Genomic DNA, 19,615 nt, shown 5'->3' with positions numbered 1-19,615 from the left:
ATAGGTTAAAAGACGAGGGCTAGTAGAAACCCTTGGGTAACAGAAGAAATATGAAATTTAATTGATGAAAGGAGAAAATATAAAAATGCAGTAAATGAAGCAGGCAAAAAGAATTACAAACGTCTCAAAAATAAGATCGACAGGAAGTGCAAAATGGCTAAGCAGGGATGGCTAGAGGACAAATGTAGAGGACACATGTAGAGGCTTATCTCACTAGGGGTAAAATAGATACTGCTTACAGGAAAATTAAAGAGACCTTTGGAGAAAGGAAAACCACTTGTATGAAAATAAAGAGCTCAGATGGAAGCCCAGTTCTAAGCAAAGAAGGGATAGCAGAAAGGTGGAAGGAGTACATAGAGGGTCTATACAAGGGCGACGTACTTGAGGACAATATTATGGAAATGGAGAAGGATATAGAAGAAGATGAAATGGGAGATATGATATTGCGTAGAGAGTTTGACAGAGCACTGAAAGACCTGAGTCAAAACAAGGCCCCAGGAGTAGACAACATTCCATTAGAACTACTGACAGCCTTGGGAGAGCCAGTACCGACAAAACTCTACCTTCTGGTGAGCAAGATGTATGAGACAGGCGAAATACCCTCAGACTTCAAGAAGAATATAATTATTCCAATCGCAAAGAAAGCAGGTGATGACAGATGTGGAAATTACCAAACTATCAGTTTAATGAGTCACAGCTGCCAAATACTAACACGAATTCTTTACAGAGGAATGGAAAAACTGATAGAAGCCGACCTCGGGGAAGATCAGTTTTGATTCCGTAGAAATGTTGGAACACGTGAGGCAATACTGACCCTACAACTTATCTTAGAAGAAAGATTAAGGAAAGGCAAACCTACGTTTCTAGCATTTGTAGACTTAGAGAAAGCTTTTGAAAATTTTGGAATACTCTCTTTCAAATTCTGAAGGTGGCAGGGGTAAAATACAGGGAGCGAAAGGCTATTTACAATTTGTACAGAAACCAGATGGCAATTATAAGAGTCGAGGGACATGAAAGGGAAGCACTGGTTGGGAAGGGAGTGAGACAGGGTTGTAGCCCCTCCCCGATGATGTGCAATCTGTATATTGAGCAAGCAGTAAAGGAAACAAAAGAAAAGTTCGGAGTAGGTATGAAAATCCATGGAGAAGAAATAAAAGCTTTGAGGTTCGCCGATGAAATTGTAATTCTGTCGGAGACAGCAAAGGACTTGGAAGAGCAGCTGAACGGAATGGACAGTGTCTTGAAAGGGGGGTATAAGATGAACATCAACAAAAGCAAAACGATGATAATGTAATGTAGTCGAATTAAGTCGGGTGATGCTGAGGGAATTAGATTAGGAAATGAGACACTTAAAGTAGAAAAGGAGTTTTGCTATTTGGGGAACAAAATAACTGACGATGGTCGAGGTAGAGAGGATATAAAATGTAGATTGGCAATGGCAAGGAAAGCGTTTCTGAAGAAGAAAAATTTGTTAACTTTGAGTATAGATTTAAATGTCAGGAAGTTGTTTCTGAAACTATTTTTATGGAGTATAGCCATGTATGGAAGTGAAACGTGGACGATAAATAGTTTAGACAAGAAGAGAATAGAAGCTTTCGAAATGTGGTGCTACAGAAGAATGCTGAAGATTAGTTGGGTAGATCACATAATTAATGAGGAGGTATTGAATAGAACTGAGGAGCTTGTGGCACAACTTGACTAGAAGAAGGGATCTGATAGTAGGACATGTTCTGAGACATCGAGGGATCACAAATTTGGTATTGGAGGGCAGCGTAGATGGTAAAAACCGTAGAGGGAGACCAAGAGATGAATACACTAAGCAGATTCAGAAGGATGTAGGCTGCAGTAGGAACTCAGAGATGAAGAAGCCTGCACAGGATAGAGTAGCATGGAGAGCTGCATCAAACCAGTCTCTGGATTGAAGACCGCAACAACAACAACACTTTATCATTTTCAAATTTATTGTGTTTTTATTTTATTTACTTAGCGATCCATAAACGAGACGACGCTTATATTAGAACGTTACTACTTATATTGAAGGTGGCAATACATTTCCTTTTGTGCTACGGAGAATTTTTTGTGTCAGGGAGCTTAAAATTTATTTATTTTTATTTTACACTTTTCTAAACATTATATTTTACTAGTAGACACGTCACGATAGACACTATTCCAAATTCACACAAACATTTTCCAGGACGAAGTACGAAATCTTACGCACGAGATCTTGCCTCGACGAAATCTGCGTATTCTATGTAACAGTACAGGTATTTTCGTAAATATTATTACAGTGCAATTTCACACGTGTGGTTTTGAGCTACTATTAGCAATGAAAATGCATTGTTATTGTTGTTGTGGTCTTCAGTCCTGTGACTGGTTTGATGCAGCTCTCCATGCTACTCTATCCTGTGCAAGCTTCTTCCTCTCTCAGCACTTACTGCAACCTACATCCTTCTGAATCTGCTTAGTGTATTCATCTCTTGGTCTCCCTCTACGAATTTTACCCTCCACGCTGCCCTCCAATGCTAAATTTGCGATCCCTTGACGCCTCAGAACATGTCCTACGAACCGGTCCCTTGTTCTTGTCAAGTTGTGCCACAAACTCCTCTTCTCCCCAATTCTATTCAATAACTCCTCGTTAGTTATGTGATCTACCCATATTATCGTCAGCATTCTTCTGTAGCACCACATTTCGAAAGCTTCTATTCTCTTCTTGTCTAAACTATTTATCGTCCATGTTTCACTTCCATACATGGCTACACTCCATACAAATACTTTCAGAAACGACTACCTGACACTTAAATCTATACTCGATGTTAACAAATTTCTCTTCTTCAGAAACGCTTTCCTTGCCATTGCCAGTTTACATTTTATATCCTCTCTACTTCGACCATCGTCAGTTATTTTGCTCCACAACTAGCAAATCTCCTTTACTTCTTTAAGTGTCTCATTTCCTAATCTAATTCCCTCAGCATCACCCGACTTCATTCGACTACATTCCATTATCCTCGTTCTGCTTTTGTTGATGTTCATCTTATATCCTCCTTTGAAGACACTGTCCATTCCGTTCAACTGCTCTTCCAAGTCCTTTGCTGTCTCCGACAGAATTACAATTTCATCGGCGAACCACAAAGTTTTTATTTCTTCTCCATGAATTTTAATACCAACTCCGAATTTTTCTTTTGCTTCCTTTACTGCTTGCTCAATATACAGATTGAATAACATCGCGGAGAGGCTACAACCCTGTCTCACTCCCTTCCCAACCAGTGCTTCCCTTTCATGTCCCTCGACTCTTATAACTGCCATCTGGTTTCTGTACAAATTGTAAATAGCCATTCGCTCCCTGTATTTTACCACTGCCACCTTTAGAATTTGAAAGAGAGTATTCCAGTCAACATTGTCAAAAGTTTTCTCTAAGTCTACAAATGCTAGAACCGTAGGTTTGCCTTTGCTTAATCTTTGTTCTAAGATAAGTCGTAAGGTCAGTATTGCCTCACGTGTTCCAGTATTTCTACGGAATCCAAACTGATCTTCCCCGAGGTCGGCTTCTACTAGTTTTTCCATTCGTCTGTAAAGAATTAGAGTTAGTATTTTGCAGCTGTGACTTATTAAACTAATAGTTCGGTAATTTCACATCTGTCAACACCTGCTTGCTTTGGGATTGGAATTATTATATTCTTCTTGAAATATGAGCTCATTTTGCCTGTCACATTGCTCACCAGATGGTAGAGTTTTCTCATGACTGGCTCTCCCAAGGCCGTCAGTAGTTCTAATCGAATGTTGTCTACTCCCGGGGCCTTGTTTCGACTCAGGTCTTTCAGTGCTCTGTCAAACTCTTCACGCAGTATCGTATCTCCAATTTTATCTTCATCTACATCTCTTCCATTTCCATAATATTGTCCTCAAGTACATCGCCCTTGTATAGACCAGCTATATACTCCTTCCACCTTTCCGCTTTCCCCTCTTTGCTTAGAACTGGGTTTCCATCTGAGCTCTTGATATTCATACAAGTGGTTCTCTTTTCTCCAAAGGTCTCTGTAATTTTTCTGTAGGCAGTATCTATCTTACCCCTAGTGAGATAAGCCGCTACATCCTTACATTTTTCCTCTAGCCATCTCTGCTTAGCCACTTTTGCACTTCCTGTCGATCTCATGTTTGAGACGTTTGTAATCCTTTTTGCCTGCTTCATTTACTGCATTTTTATATTTTCTCCTTTCATCAGTTAAATTCAATATTTCTTTTGTTACCCAAGGATTTCTACCTGCCCTCGTCTTTTTACCAACTTGATCCTCTGCTGGCTTCACTACTTCATCCCTCAGAGCTACCCATTCTTCGTCTACTGTATTTCTGTCCCCCATTCCTGTCAATTGTTTCCTTATGCTCTCCCTGAAACTCTGTACAACCTCTGGTTTAGTCAGTTTATCCAGGTCCCACCTCCTTAAATTCCCACCTTTTTGCAGTTTCTTCAGTTCTAATTTACAGTTCATAACCAATAAATTGTGGTCAGAGTCCACATCTGCCCCTGGAAATGTCTTACAATTTAAAACCTGGTTCCTAAATCTCTGTCTTACCATTATATAATGTATCTGATACCTACTAATAGTTCCAGGATTCTTCCATGTATACAACCTTCTTTCATGATTCTTGAACCAAGTGTTAGCTATGATTAAGTTATGCTCTGTGCAAAATTCTACCAAAGAAAATGCGTTACATTAAACACTCTGATCTAATTTTAACATTATCACTTTTATTCGATTTATGAGCTATCTTTTTTTAATTCAAAACAAATATTTACTTCTTTATTACATATTTAGCTAATTGAGGTAGCAATAAGCGATAATTTTACATGAAGTCGGTTGAAAGTGGGCTGCCATCGCGGTCTCAACCATTGGACTGCCTAAACTATTAGGGTAAAATCATTTGATTTAGTACTGATTGTGGATCGCAAGAAGAACTATAAAAAAACTCTGTGAGAACATATGTTTATGTTTTACAATTTACACACAATCTCTCTTTTTCCACTTTGCAGGTGATGAAGCGGGTGGTTTCAAAATGCGAAAATAATCATTGCTGACGAGCCGTAAAAGAGAAACAAATGTTCTTGCGGACTTTTGTGTAGATCTTCTTGTGCCCTACGGTGTGGTACTACGTAACTTGTAGCTTTTATATATTACGGAATGTATATCAGGAGAACGAGCTGGCAGAAAACACTTTCATTTAAATTAGCTGACGAAATTTAAACTGCTGACCAGACTATCATGAAACACAGCTGAGAACAATTGCGATTAAACCAGATTTAGAATTTAAAAAAATAAAAAAGAAGTAACACAGCATTGAAATCGGGCTTTTCCCTTGGGGCTACTGTGCCACATAGAGATACACAGATACACATATTCACACGTTAAACTGGTAACACCTCTCTGTCTGCGTCGGGGGTTAAAAACAGGAAGTTAACATTACTGTATTTCTGATCTCAAATTTTAGCAGCCTTGGATGACACACAGGATCTAATAACTTTCTCATTACTTTGCCTTTTAAATATTTTCATTCATCACTGGAGGAGTCGCTACACGTCAATTTTATTATTGATTCCGGTGATGGAAGCTATGTTCACAACTCAATACGTCACAAAATAAGCTCATTCGAATGAGAACTGTGTTCATTTTTAATCAAGAAGCAGTGCCACACCCATACGATTACCTCACAATTATTGTATGCCGTGACACAGAAATTACTGTAACTGACTCACTCCCTAACGAAAACTCTTAAGCCACTGGTTGTAACTCACGTACAGTAGTAGATGCCTAGTCTTCACATACAGACAATCTAAACAGTGACATACTTGTTACGTCACTGTTACAAGGGATATTTCTGCACGGACTGAAATATATTATTGTCAGTCCTCTTTACAAAAAAGTTACTAAGATAGGTATTAGTAATTACCAACTAGTCTCATTATTAACGTTCCTCTCGAAGGTCCTAGTAAACCACCGTAAAACACTTCTCTTAAAATAAGAGACTAATTAATCTCTCAGTTTGGATTTTAAAAGGGTCTTTGCACGGAACATGTAGTGTTTTATCTCACAAATCAGATTTTACAAAATTTAAATAACAGACTTCGTCAACAGGTATGTAGTGTGACTGATAATGTCAGAATTAAATTAAAAGGTTCTCAAGCCACATCATTTACGTAACTGAGTGGGTACCGTGAAGTTCCAGTAATTAAGCTTTGACTGAACATCAGGTGTCTTAGGAAGTGAGGTGGAGGTTAAAATATCGTATGAATAAAATAATATGAACTAAATTTGTTACATACCGACCCTGCATTGTCTACTGACAATAAAAGAAGGAATGGAATGTTGGAAAAATAATGAGTTTGAAGCACAGGCCAAAAGTATTACTGTGCAAACAGCCTTGCAAAACGCCAGAAATATTTATTCTAACTGATTAACCAATGAACAAAACTATTGTGATCAAAGTCGCAAATATCTTGTCATTCAGAACAATGGCAAATGCTGGTTTTTTACAGAAAGATAACCAGAAGAATAAAGTACGACTGAGTACTGAATTAATTAAGCACAGTAGATACAAAGTCAAATGAGAAAAAAAAATATTTCCATTAAATAAAGAATTGAAGATTTAATACGAACAGTGGAAGCAACGCAAGGATTGGCAGCTAACAGATACCTGAAGATACTTTCTCATGGTGCAGCAAATATTGATCAAGTATTACTATAACTAAACTGATAACTAGTGTTCTTAAGTAGTTAGATCAGACAAAATAATTTTTTAAAGTGGTGTTTCGTCTGAGAAAAAGGTGTTACAGAATATTACAATTATTGCGTGTGTGTCATATACACAGGAAACCACAGGGCATTAGTACAGCTGCCTCCTCTTGGTGCCCAACCGATCAACTATATACCATGTTAAGCATCAGTTATTTCGTACGACGTGTCCTGCGTACAAGTTCGTGCTTCTTCTGTCTTTTCCAATCGTTTTCCCTTTCTCGTGAGCACGCAGTTATGTTTTCTTTCACTTCTCTGACAGTGATTTTATTTCGAAAATCATGTATTATGTTGTCTGCACGCTTCCCTACCTTTGTCTTACATCTCTCAGAATCGTATCGAGTAGTGTTCAACGAGACGTTTTAGATAATCCTTCGTCTAGTCCTGAGAGCTGATAAGATTGCAGTTTCCTTTTGCGTATGACTGTGATGGGCTTCAACACTCACAGTGGCTGTCTACACCGCATATTGTTGTCGATTTATGAGATAATACGAGCGGTTGCAGAATGTCATAGAAATATAGGATGCATAACATTTCTTATCCACAGCACATGCAGTGTACATGTCTAGGGATTAATGGTCCTTCGTGAGTTGTGTAGAGCATGCTCTTTCAGTTGAGTAATCGACTTTAAATTTTCTGTGTGTATAAAACCTTATCGATGTATGACATCTGTGCGTCGTAGTGAGATAAACGATTAGTTATAGTCCCTTACATCATAATCGCTGGTTTTGACTGTCTTCGCTTACATAAACGAGAGCAAATTCTTTCTTTGCATAATTTATTATAATGTCGGTACTGAAGCCCACGCAAACACGTACTGTTTTCCTTCAAACTGAAGACTGACGCTGTTCGTCATTGACATAGGTACAATAAAAATGCGAAAAATTTTTCTTCCCTGAAATTAGAACACTAGTGCACTTCAGTGAAAGATTTATTCGCCACATTATTTTGGAATGTTGCTAGTCATTGTAACGGAACATATTAAAGGCTTTACTGTACCGAAGTATGCGATACCCTCCAAATTCAACCAGTTCAACGAGTATTTATGATTATAGAAAAGTTATTGTGTATGTTAACAATGATTGCATAACATGTCTGCATAAACAGTCAACCCATTAAATTATACTGAGTAACTGACCCACACAAAAGTTTATATCACTTGATCACTGATACAGCAAATGTCATCATGTAAAAACACTAAGTTCATCTTAAATAATTAATATGAAGTACGAAAAATAGTGGCCAACTTAGGTATTTTGGATCTCCTTAAATAAAAATCACCCAGTGAAACCTATTTGTTCACTAGCAGCGTTTTCACTCAGTATTCACGAAATCAATTCTATTTTAGACGAAAACCAATGTAATTCTTAATAATTCATGTTACTTACTTATCTATGCAAATTAGAGAAGTAAATTGACAAACTTCTAAAAAACGGCCTTTTTGTAACAAAGAATTATTCTGTCAAGTCAACAAATCTGTCTGTCATTTTAATAACACGTTAAATTATGTCACTCGATGCAAATTAATAACTTTTCTGCACAAATTATGATAACAGATGTACATGTGACTTGTAAACTATATCTCTTTTTAGTAGTTCTTTGACAATGTTATAAATACAAGCTGCAAGAACGGTCGGGAGGCAGTCGGAATGTCACTTTGGTAAAGTGTGTTTGTGTGTTATTGTTTGAGGTGGATAAACAATGCAAAGAACATGTAACGGAAGTACTACTTTGTGTAGAGTCATGGTCTTTGGTGGACAGTGGAATTAAGATGGCCACCAGAGTAATAAATATTTGAAGTTTACATATTTGTTGGATTCGCTCGTTCTTTATCATCAAAAGCAGATAAAAAACACGGGACCTCATGTTTTTAACCCTAGACAACCAGATTTAGAGCCAGCATCAGCATCGAGACACAGCAGCGATCCAGCAAGTAGCAGCGATTACCACAACACAATGCATTTTAATGGCGCCAACCTAACATCAAGTGCTAACAAGCTCCGTAAATGGGACTGAAATAGTGCGATTATAGCAATTAGCTGTATCTACGACCAGGCGACCTTTACATCATGAAGGTTATGTTACTTCTAAAGTAAAGCAACATTCTTCTACGTGAAAGAAATAACAGCTGAATAAATAAACTAATGTTAGTCTTGTTGAAAAAGTACAGCAGTATCTTCATTTCTAAGATGATGTTCTGTAGTGTGTATTGTGTATTGAACCGGGGACCTAGAAACGACGGACAGGCTTCGTCCTACCACAGCACTCGGTGGTTCACAACCCCACAACAGGCCGCAGCAGTCCATCCATCTCACCGCCGTCCCACAACGAATCCAGTATCCAGGATTACTGTGCGGATTGGCACCTAGTGGAAGCCCCATACCCCCCCCCCCCCCCCCCCGGCCGCCCCTGGGAACGTCACAGACAAGACGAGTGTATACCCAGTGTTTGCGTGGTAGAGTAATAATAGTGTACGCGCACCTGGAGACAGTGTTGGCGGAGCAATCACCCGCTCGGGAAGCAGCGCGCTACACCGCGCCGCTAGCCGGGCGGCCTTCTGTAGTATGGTTTTCCTACAGGGTGTTTCAAAAATGACCGGTATATTTGAAACGGCAATAAAAATTAAACGAGCAGCGATAGAAATACACCGTTTGTTGCAATATGCTTGGGACAACAGTACATTTTCAGGCGGACAAACTTTCGAAATTACAATAGTTACAATTGTCAACAACAGATGGCGCTGCGGTCTGGGAAACTCTATAGTACGATATTTTCCACATATCCACCATGCGTAGCAATAATATGGCGTAGTCTCTGAATGAAATTACCCGAAACCTTTGACAACGTGTCTGGCGGAATGGCTTCACATGCAGAGGAGATGTACTGCTTCAGCTGTTCAATTGTTTCTGGATTCTGGCGGTACACCTGGTCTTTCAAGTGTCCCTACAGAAAGAAGTCACAGGGGTTCATGTCTGGCGAATAGGGAGGCCAATCCACGCCGCCTCCTGTATGTTTCGGATAGCCCAAAGCAATCACACGATCATCGAAATATTCATTCAGGAAATTAAAGACGTCCGCCGTGCGATGTGGCCGGGCATAAACCACGAGGTGTTCGCAGTGTCGTCTAAGGCAGTTTGTACCGCCACAAATTCACGAAGAATGTCCAGATAGCGTGATGCAGTAATCGTTTCGGATCTGAAAAATGGGCCAATGATTCCTTTGGAAGAAATGGCGGCCCAGACCAGTACTTTTTGAGGGTGCAGGGACGATGGGACTGCAACATGGGGCTTTTCGGTTCCCCATATGCGCCAGTTCTGTTTATTGACGAAGCCGTCCAGGTAAAAATAAGCTTTGTCAGTAAACCAAATGCTGCCCACATGCATATCGCCGTCATCAATCCTGTGCACTATATCGTTAGCGAATGTCTCTCGTGCAGCAATGGTAGCGGCGCTGAGGGGTTGCCGCGTTTGAATTTTGTACGGATAGAGGTGTAAACTCTGGCGCATGAGACGATACGTGGACGTTGGCGTCATTTGGACCGCAGCTGCAACACGGCGAACGGAAACCCGAGGCCGCTGTCGGATCACCTGCTGCACTAGCTGCGTGTTGCCCTCTGTGGTTGCCGTACGCGGTCGCCCTACCTTTCCAGCACGTTCATCCATCACGTTCCCAGTCCGTTCAAATTTTTCAAACAGGTCCTTTATTGTATCGCTTTTCGGTCCTTTGGTTACATTAAACCTCCGTTGAAAACTTCGTTTTGTTGCAACAACACTGTGTTCTAGGCGGTGGAATTCCAACACCAGAAAAATCCTCTGTTCTAAGGAATAAACCATGTTGTCCACAGCACACTTGCACGTTGTGAACAGACACGCTTACAGCAGAAAGACGACGTACAGAATGGCGCACCCACAGACTGCGTTGTCTTCTGTATCTTTTACATCACTTGCAGCGCCATCTGTTGTTGAAAATTGTAACTACTGTAATTTCGAAAGTTGGTCCGCCTGAAAATGTACTGTTGTCCCAAGCATATTGCAACAAACGGTGTATTTCTATCGCTGCTCGTTTAGTTTTTATTGCCGTTTCAAATATACCGGTCATTTTTGAAACACCCTGTATATATACCGCATGAACTTCGTTAACAAGCACAGCCTCGTTTATCTACTGATATTTTTGGAAGTATAGCCGCAGAATTATTGTTCATTACCGGGAGGAAAAGTAACAGTAGCTTGGATGCTGTCACGACGTTTCTGATCTAAAGAAAACATTCAATAATGTACTGTGCAAAAATAAGTTAAAAATCCAGTGAAAAAAAGGAATTTAAATCCATTGACCAACAGTTTAGATATATCCTTAGAATCTCGGGGTAACAATGTTGGAAATAAGGGCCCATCTGAAATTTGTGAACCGAGAAAGCAGCGACTAAATTGTTTGGAATACTGGTAAAAATAAAAAGACAAGAAGCGCGAGCACGTTTATCCGAAGTCAAAATTATTCTAGTTTAAAGTGAGAAGAATTAGTGTCGGAGAGAAATACAGGGAAGAAGAAGATGTAACAGAAATGAAAATAAATACTGCTAGACAAGAAAATGATTGCAAAGTGCCTTTATATAGAGGGTTGTAACTACAACGACGTTATACTATTGTACATGTAAGTAAAATTTTTTTCCATCTGATTTTTCGATAAATTAGTGTAATTGATGTTCTGATTTCATTTCTCTTTTGTTTCATGCCATTGTGTTAAGAAAACTGTAAACAATTTTCTTTGTGAATATTAATGTTTATGTCAAATGTCATGCAATATTGTAATAGAATTAAAATGTAACAAATGTTGAGACTGTTGTAAGATGTTTAAAATTGTAACTGTGCGTCTGGTCCATACGTAGGCCATGTGTTAGGATATGTAGAATGCAAAACCTCGGGTGAATACCCTGTCTGTAAGAAGCGGTAAAAGGTGGATGGAAGGCGAGCGCGGGGAAATGCGCACGGCACTGCACGGCAGAACGGGTTGAGTAGTGGTAGTTGGAGTTTGGCACTGGTCTGATCATCACCTTCTGGAGCGAGGAGGCTCTCATGGAAGACGTGGTTTCACTGAGCCTCGGGTATGCCGTTCCAACGCCCACACAGCTTGGCAATATTCCATAGGCACTAAATGGAAAAGTATTGCGACGCTAAGAAGAATTAAAGTGCCGATACGTCAAGAGCCATAGCTGTGGTTGTATGTGTGCTCTGTGCCTCGCCATCTCGCCGCTTGCCAACCGCCGCATCGATACAAGCAGGTTGAAACTTTTAGCACTGTATTCGTATGGACCGTAGAGTGAACTGTTCAATAATAACCTAAATTTTACCAGAACTTTCCCCTCATTTAATTATCCTCACAACTAACCTAGACAGGGTCCTTTCCAAATGTTGTGCAATCCGAGTGTCCCGAAACGAAAAATTAAATTTTGTGTTAAGAATAATTACTTGCAGACCTAGCTATGTTAGAATGGTGTTTAAAGAACTGTTTTGTTTATGAACCAGTAAATGAATAACGAAGGGCTAATGAAGTTGAAAGATAACTTTAATATTGATATAGTAATGAAGCTTAATCATTTCTAGACAGGTATTAAGGTATTTAAATGAGTAGTAAATAAGATAAAAAGAGTAGTAACTCTAATACTGGAAATCTTGAACGCATAATAATTTCAGTAATCAATTTTTTTAATACAGTGATCATAACAGTTTCCAGCCCCCCCCCCCCCACCTTTTCTTTCATTTGAATTCTGAAGTGTTCTAAACTGGTTTGACCAGCTAAAGTTAAAGTCAATATATAAGTCAAAATTTATCAGTGTTTTATCTTTATCAAAATTGACATTTTGTGTGTGTGACGAAAGTGCTATTGCTAGGGTAACCTATGCCCGATTTTAATCAGATCAACAGTACGAAGTTTTGTAGTATACATTATAGTGTAGTGTTATGTATTCATGGTGTTTTCATATCAGTACAGAACGTGAAACTATCAGTTCAATAGATTTTCTGGTTTTAAAATTTTACTGTATTACGCAGTGTTACTACGTGTTGTTTTGCATGAATATACATCAACTTGAACAGGGAACAAACTCAGTTAATGCCTAATTGGGCTGGCGACCGTATTATTATCAAATTGGTAGCATCCTCAGTGTTGCTTTTGGTACATACTGACGTGTAATCGCATTTTGAACTTACTTGACGGATCATTGTTATTACAGAGTGGGTGTAAGTCTGATTTGCCACCATTCAGGTACACGCGGTCGATATCTATACAAAAATCCTTTCTCATAAGATGAACCCCGCTCACTTACTACAGTACAGGCTTTAACGAGTATTGTCTGCCCCACGTGCACGTTACAAGTGGCTCCCGGTGACAGGACATCCAGTTGTTGTCGGTCACAAATTAACGTGAATACCGAACAGTGGATGTTCAGATACACGAATTGCAATAATATTCAGTGAAGTAAATAGCAGTGAACGTCAAGTACGGTAGTGAGGTGTAGCTTGCGTTCGGTATGGACAAGAATGTAAAAACAGTAGATGTGCCGAGCGTAATGGAAGATGTGGCTGGCAATGATTGGAGTTTACGCGACCAGATAACAGAAGGCGTTAGCGGTAGACATTTGGCGTACATACAATACCACGAACATGTTAACGAACAGATTGAAATGTCGAGATTGCCTAGAACACAGCAAGGAATAAGACAGGAACTAGAGGATGACATTGTAGATGATAGTGGGTATGTGAACGAATCCACTGACATGTTTGATTCACCACAGGTAAAGAAAGAACTGAAAGAAAATTTTGATGTAGGATCTGAACACACCGATTTCGTAGAACAAAACAGTGTCAAAATTTTAAGCATGAACGATTTATTTGAACAATTAACCAAACAAATTGCAGGACAGAGTGAGCAGCTCAAAACACAGAATGATCAGCTTAAAACACACGTTGACAAGCAGCTTGAAACACAAAGTAATCAGCTCAAAACACAGAACGATCAACTTAAAACACACGTTGACGAGCAGCTTAAAACACAAGTTGGTCAGCTTAAAGCACATGTCAAAGAACAAGGAATTAAAATTAGTAAACAAATAGAAGAGGTAGAACAACAAGTGGGTAATTTAAGTTCTGCAGTAAATACTATGAAGTCTAAAATTGACGCAATTAATAAAAATATGAATACTATGCAGGGGGAAGTTGACGACATTAACAGTAGGTTTTATGTTGAAATTCTCAACATCCAAGGGAAAGTAGGGCCTAGTTGAAACAAAAGTAGACGAAAAAGTTTTCGGTCTTAAAACTGAGATCGTAAACGAATGCCAACATGGAATCTCACAGTTGATAAAGGCAGTTTCAGATACTGAAAGAAATTTAGGCGAAAAAGTTATTGTGTGTGTGCAAAAGTGTGAACAAACTACATCGAAAATTCAAGGCAAAGTTTTCGATCTCGAGAGTAAAATCAAAGATAGGCCTGGTGTTGTCTGTAATGGCACGCCACTTACGAAGCTGTTGGAAGGTGAGGAGCGCTTCGATCCCGCCAAAAAACATAACGGATGGCATCCGTTGGATTTCATCAAAAATTGCGAGAGGATGGTTCCTGAACACCTGTCTGGTCAGTAGAAGATGAACGTAGTAATTAGCGCCTTAGCAGGTGACACTAAGCGCTGGGGAATTAACTTGAATACCGAACTAATGACGTTCGAAGAGTTTAAACAAAAGTTTACATCTACATCTACATCTACATTTATACTCCGCAAGCCACCCAACGGTGTGTGGCGGAGGGCACTTTACGTGCCACTGTCATTATCTCCCTTTCCTGTTCCAGTCGCGTATGGTTCGCGGGAAGAACGACTGTCTGAAAGCCTCTGTGCGCGCTCTAATCTCTCTAATTTTACATTCGTGATCTCCTCGGGAGGTATAAGTAGGGGGAAGCAACATATTCGATACCTCATCCAGAAACGCACCCTCTCGAAACCTGGCGAGCAAGCTACACCGCGATGCAGAGCGCCTCTCTTGCAGGGTCTGCCACTTGAGTTTGTTAAACATCTCCGTAACGCTATCACGGTTACCAAATAACCCTGTGACGAAACGCGCCGCTCTTCTTTGGATCTTCTCTATCTCCTCCGTCAACCCGATCTGGTACGGATCCCACACTGATGAGCAATACTCAAGTATAGGTCGAACGAGTGTACTGGTCATACAAAAACAGGAACATTTGTGGCGCGAAATTAACGTGGCCAAACTTCATGATAACAGGGGCAGGAACTCTTTGAAAGATTTCTGCGAGTATTGGTACCGAAAGTTGACACATTTAAGAGGGAGAAGATCCGATTCTGAAATCGTATGGGAGCTATATAAAAAGCTTCCAGAAGATTCGAAGAGATATGTGGGAAGCAATCATCGCAGCTTCCAAGTGTTTCTCGAAAGGGTCGAAGACGAAGACCACTGGCGCGAAAGTCGTGCCGATTATCAGAATTTTAGTAACAGGAATAACCGCAATAATGATGGGAGGAATGACGGCGATGGTTTTCGCGTCAACATGGTACAGAGAGGTAGAGATAGAGGAAGAGGAAGAGGGAGTTATCCAGGTCGCGGTAGAGGGTATACCGCGCAAAATAATAACGACGCGGAAAACTGATTTCCGCGAACGTTGCGGGCCAAACGGAAGCGGACAGAACGTACTGGCCCCGATTTAAGAAACATTACCGGACTGACAGTGAAGTTATGAGACAGATTAGGGACAGGCGTGGAACGACGCAGCGTGTTGTGGCGAAGCAAGCGTCAGGTGCGTGCGTAGATGAGTCATCTTCGCCCCGCAGAGCGATACATGTTAACAGGCGAGTGGAGCATCAGAGGGCAACGGCCCAGCCTAGCAGAACAGCTGTTCAGAGAGAAGTCGCTAGCAAGGCGGCAGAATTGGGTACAAACATTGCCGTAAGAGCTGGTGAATACATTACGAGTGGTAATTCCGTGGCGAAGGAAATAGTAGATGGAACAGAGGATACACAGAGAGGTGCGGTTAGCAGTGTTAGCAATGAAGTAAAGGCGAGAATGAATTAGCAGAAGTAACTGACTGGCGTGTGCAGATCGACGATCTGTACAAGGGCCTCAAGCAATATGAGTGGGAGGATTTTAAGAAGGAATATGAGGCAAGGAGGTTAATTAGTGAAAAAGGAAATAGTAGGGACGTCGATAAGGTGAAGTGGCCCGAATTTAAAGAGGAGAGAGTAAATATTGCTGCGCAAAGTACGCGTGCCACCGATAGGATAATGGTTAAAGATAGGAAGGAACTGGAGGATGAAATCCTAAGCACTGACAAGGAAGTAACTTCTGTTAACGATCCGCCAACAGTACAAGCTGTTACCGAGAGGCACCATGGGAAAGGGGCAGGTAATTACCTAAGAGTAATTGAAGTCCACAAGGATTACACTAAATATGAAGTAAGTGGATGTGAGTAAAGCTGACAATGAGGTCGTTTTGCCTAAAGAGGATATTGAGTTAAAATCAAAGCCTGACAAAAATGCAGAGGAAGAATTTAGTGCTTGTCTCAGAAAAGCTTTTATGTTAGAACCTGAAAGCGATCCAGAATGGTCGGATTCTGACGATGTTTCAGATGACGAGTATTTCGGTACTAGTGAAAATTATTGGAATACAGCTAATTGCGATATTTTACCTACTAATGACGAAGTTTCAAAACAAAACCCAGATGTTGAGACTGAACACAGGTAAAAGGAGCCACTGGATGACTCAGTGTCAATGTTAGAAAGAGTTCAAGTATTTAATGACTTTGAACTCCTGGAACCAAAGAAACCGCCAGATATAGGTGATGTGCAGATCAAGAGCATATCCTGGGACGATGTTATCGTCGACCCGGATTTGCTTAGGGAAGATCACAGCAATGAAAATCATTTGATGGTTAAACAAACTATAATACCAGTTGAAATTTATAATGTGAAATTGCAAGTACTTCTTGATACTGGATCTCAGATAAGTGCTATCTCCCAATCGGTTTTGAACACATCTGTGAGAAGCCTGGACTAGTAATTATGTCAGTGACTGGTGTAAAAATTGTTGGTGCTACTGGCAAGGCTAGCAAGCCAGTATTGAACCAGATATTGGTTGAATTTAGTATAAAAGGACAAAAGTTTGAGCACGATTTTTTGGTTGTGCCAGACTTGAGTACTGAAATGATTCTAGTTATAGATTGGCTAGATAAAGAAAAAGTTATTATTGATTGTAGCCGGGAAGTGGTCAAAATTAATAATGCATCTACGAATTTGGAAATAAAATTTGAGGAAAATGGGAAGGTGGTCGATTCAGAAATTGGTTCTTTATTGTTGGAGATCAACCAAGGGAATGATGGTTTGACAAACATGTATGAAATGTACCATGTCAAGAGGTTAATAGATGAGAGTGACAAGCAGGGGCATGATTTTAAAGAAATTGTGGAAAATTTGAAGGAGATATCTCCTGAACAGAAAATAGAATTGCTTGATCTTTTAGAAAGTAATAGCACCGTATTTTCGGACAAACCTGTCCTCGTTAAGAACTTCGAATGCCAGATTGAGACATTAGATCATAAACCTTTCTTTGTAAGACCGTTTTCGGTACCCATATCAAAGAGGCAGGCTGCTCAAGTGGAAATAGATAAAATGATAGAATGGGGTGTAAACGAACGGAGTAGCAGCGAATATAGTAGTCCCCTTATCATCGTGAATAAAAGGGATGGGGGAGTAAGAGTAGTCATTGACGCCAGGACTTTGAACAAAATTGTAAAGAAGGAAATAGACAGACCTGAAAATCTGGACGAAATGCTCCAAAAGTTTAATAATGTGAAGTATTTAACCAGTCTGGACATGACCGCCGGATACTGGTAAATCCCATTGAGCAAAGAATCCCGTAAATATACCGCTTTTCTATTCGCCGGGAAATGCTATCAGTATAAAGTAGTGCCATTTGGGCTTAGCACTTCTGTGGCGGTATTTATTAGGCCACTGGACTTTGTATTAGGGAGAGAATTGAGTTCCCAGCTAACCATTTATGTAGATGACTTACTGATTGCTACTGAGGAATGGCAAGAGCATTGTGAATTACTGCAGAAAGTTTTTGTTGCTCTACAAGCAGGGGGCATGACACTTAAGTGGAAGAAATGTGAATTCGTGAAGTCGGAAATAAAGTTTTTGGGGCACATTATAATTACGACCGGTATTGGCAAGGACCTGGAAAAATTAAGTGCAATAGCAGGGTGTCCATCTCCTAGAAATAGAAAACAGTTGAAAGTCTTTTTAGGTTTATTTGGGTTCTATAGAAAATTCGTCAAGGGGGAAGTTTTTAATAGTCCTCATTTGAATAATCTACTTAAGAAAAATAGTGCTTTTGTTTGGACTGAAGGGTGCATGAGAGATATTGAAAATTTAAAAAGTGAACTCTTGAATGACAAAATTTTGCATCACCCCATGCTGATAGAACCTTTCCACATGAGTACTGACAGTAGTGCTTATGGGATTGGTATAGAAATTTTCCAAGAAATTTGTGATGGCAAGGAAACCGAACACAGGACTATCGTGTTTGCAAGTAGAACTCTAACAAAATACGAGAGAAATTACACTATATCGGAAAAGGAGGCTTTAGGCATTATATGGGAATTAAAGAAATTCAGGAATTATCTGTGGGGCCATAAGCTCATCATACATACTGACCACAAAGCTTTAACTTTTCTTAAAGATTGTCATTTACTTAATGGCAGGCTAACTCGTTGGGCTTTGTACCTGTAGCAGTTTTATTATGAGATTTTCTATGTTAAGGGTACTGAGAATTACGTGGCAGATGCTTTATCTCGATTGCCTAATGGTATGAGTGAAGTGCCCAATGAAAATGGTGAAGAGGGTACTTTCCAGATAAGGTATATGAAAGAAGTTTCAGGAAGAAGGAAAATTGAGAAAATATGTAAAAACATGAGGTACCATCAGAATGAGGATCAGACATGGAAATCCGTGAAGGTAAATTTTGACAGTGTGCAAATCCTCAAATTAAGAAATATTACAAAATCTTTCAGGGGCTCTGGAAAGGCTAAAATCATGAAAAGTTCAAATTTAACTTTTTTGCGTTTTCTGAATCTGCAGACTATTACCTTTTAATAGATATATAATTTATTCAATTCCGAAGACTACAACTATTTTTAAATTTTTTTTGAAATGTGTTCTACATGGGCGTGACCCACTGTGGCGCTGTTAAACTGCTGTCAAATGGTGTTATTATTAACGTCCGTGTTCATCAGGTACATTTTTGTGTTGTGAGATAAAGTATGTGTTGTGGCTAACTTGTGATGGTTCAATATTTATCGCTGGTGTGATTGTCGATTGTTTCATGTTTATTTACTCTGTCGTTATCTCGAAAATATTCGTAATTAATTCTGTTTCTTGAGTCTCTGCTTTGTTGAAGTATAATAATGAGTAAAAGTAAAGTTATTAGAAATCCTCTGAAGGCTTTTAAGAAAAGGAGAAATGTTGGAAAGCCAAAGGTATTTAGAAATATGGGAATGAAGATAGGTTCTAACATGGTACGAGTGATGCTTGCTTTAGACAAGGAACGCCTTCGGGCTGCAGACAGGGCTGTAAAGAGTCTAGAAATATAAGCAAGAGTAAACAGGAGGAGAAACAAGTGGAAGCTGGAGGCGGAGTTTGCAGAGGATGAAGATAATCCATCCTATGGACCTGGAATGCACTAAAAAGTTAATCCAACCTTTGTCGCTCGATTCCCAAAACTTTTATTTTCTCATACTAATTACATGTTTTCTAAGGATCTTCCAAACATATTTGTTTC

This window comes from Schistocerca cancellata, unplaced genomic scaffold (genome assembly GCF_023864275.1).
Source record: "Schistocerca cancellata isolate TAMUIC-IGC-003103 unplaced genomic scaffold, iqSchCanc2.1 HiC_scaffold_1104, whole genome shotgun sequence".
Lineage (NCBI taxonomy): Eukaryota > Metazoa > Arthropoda > Insecta > Orthoptera > Acrididae > Schistocerca > Schistocerca cancellata.
This window is presented reverse-complemented; position numbering follows the sequence as displayed.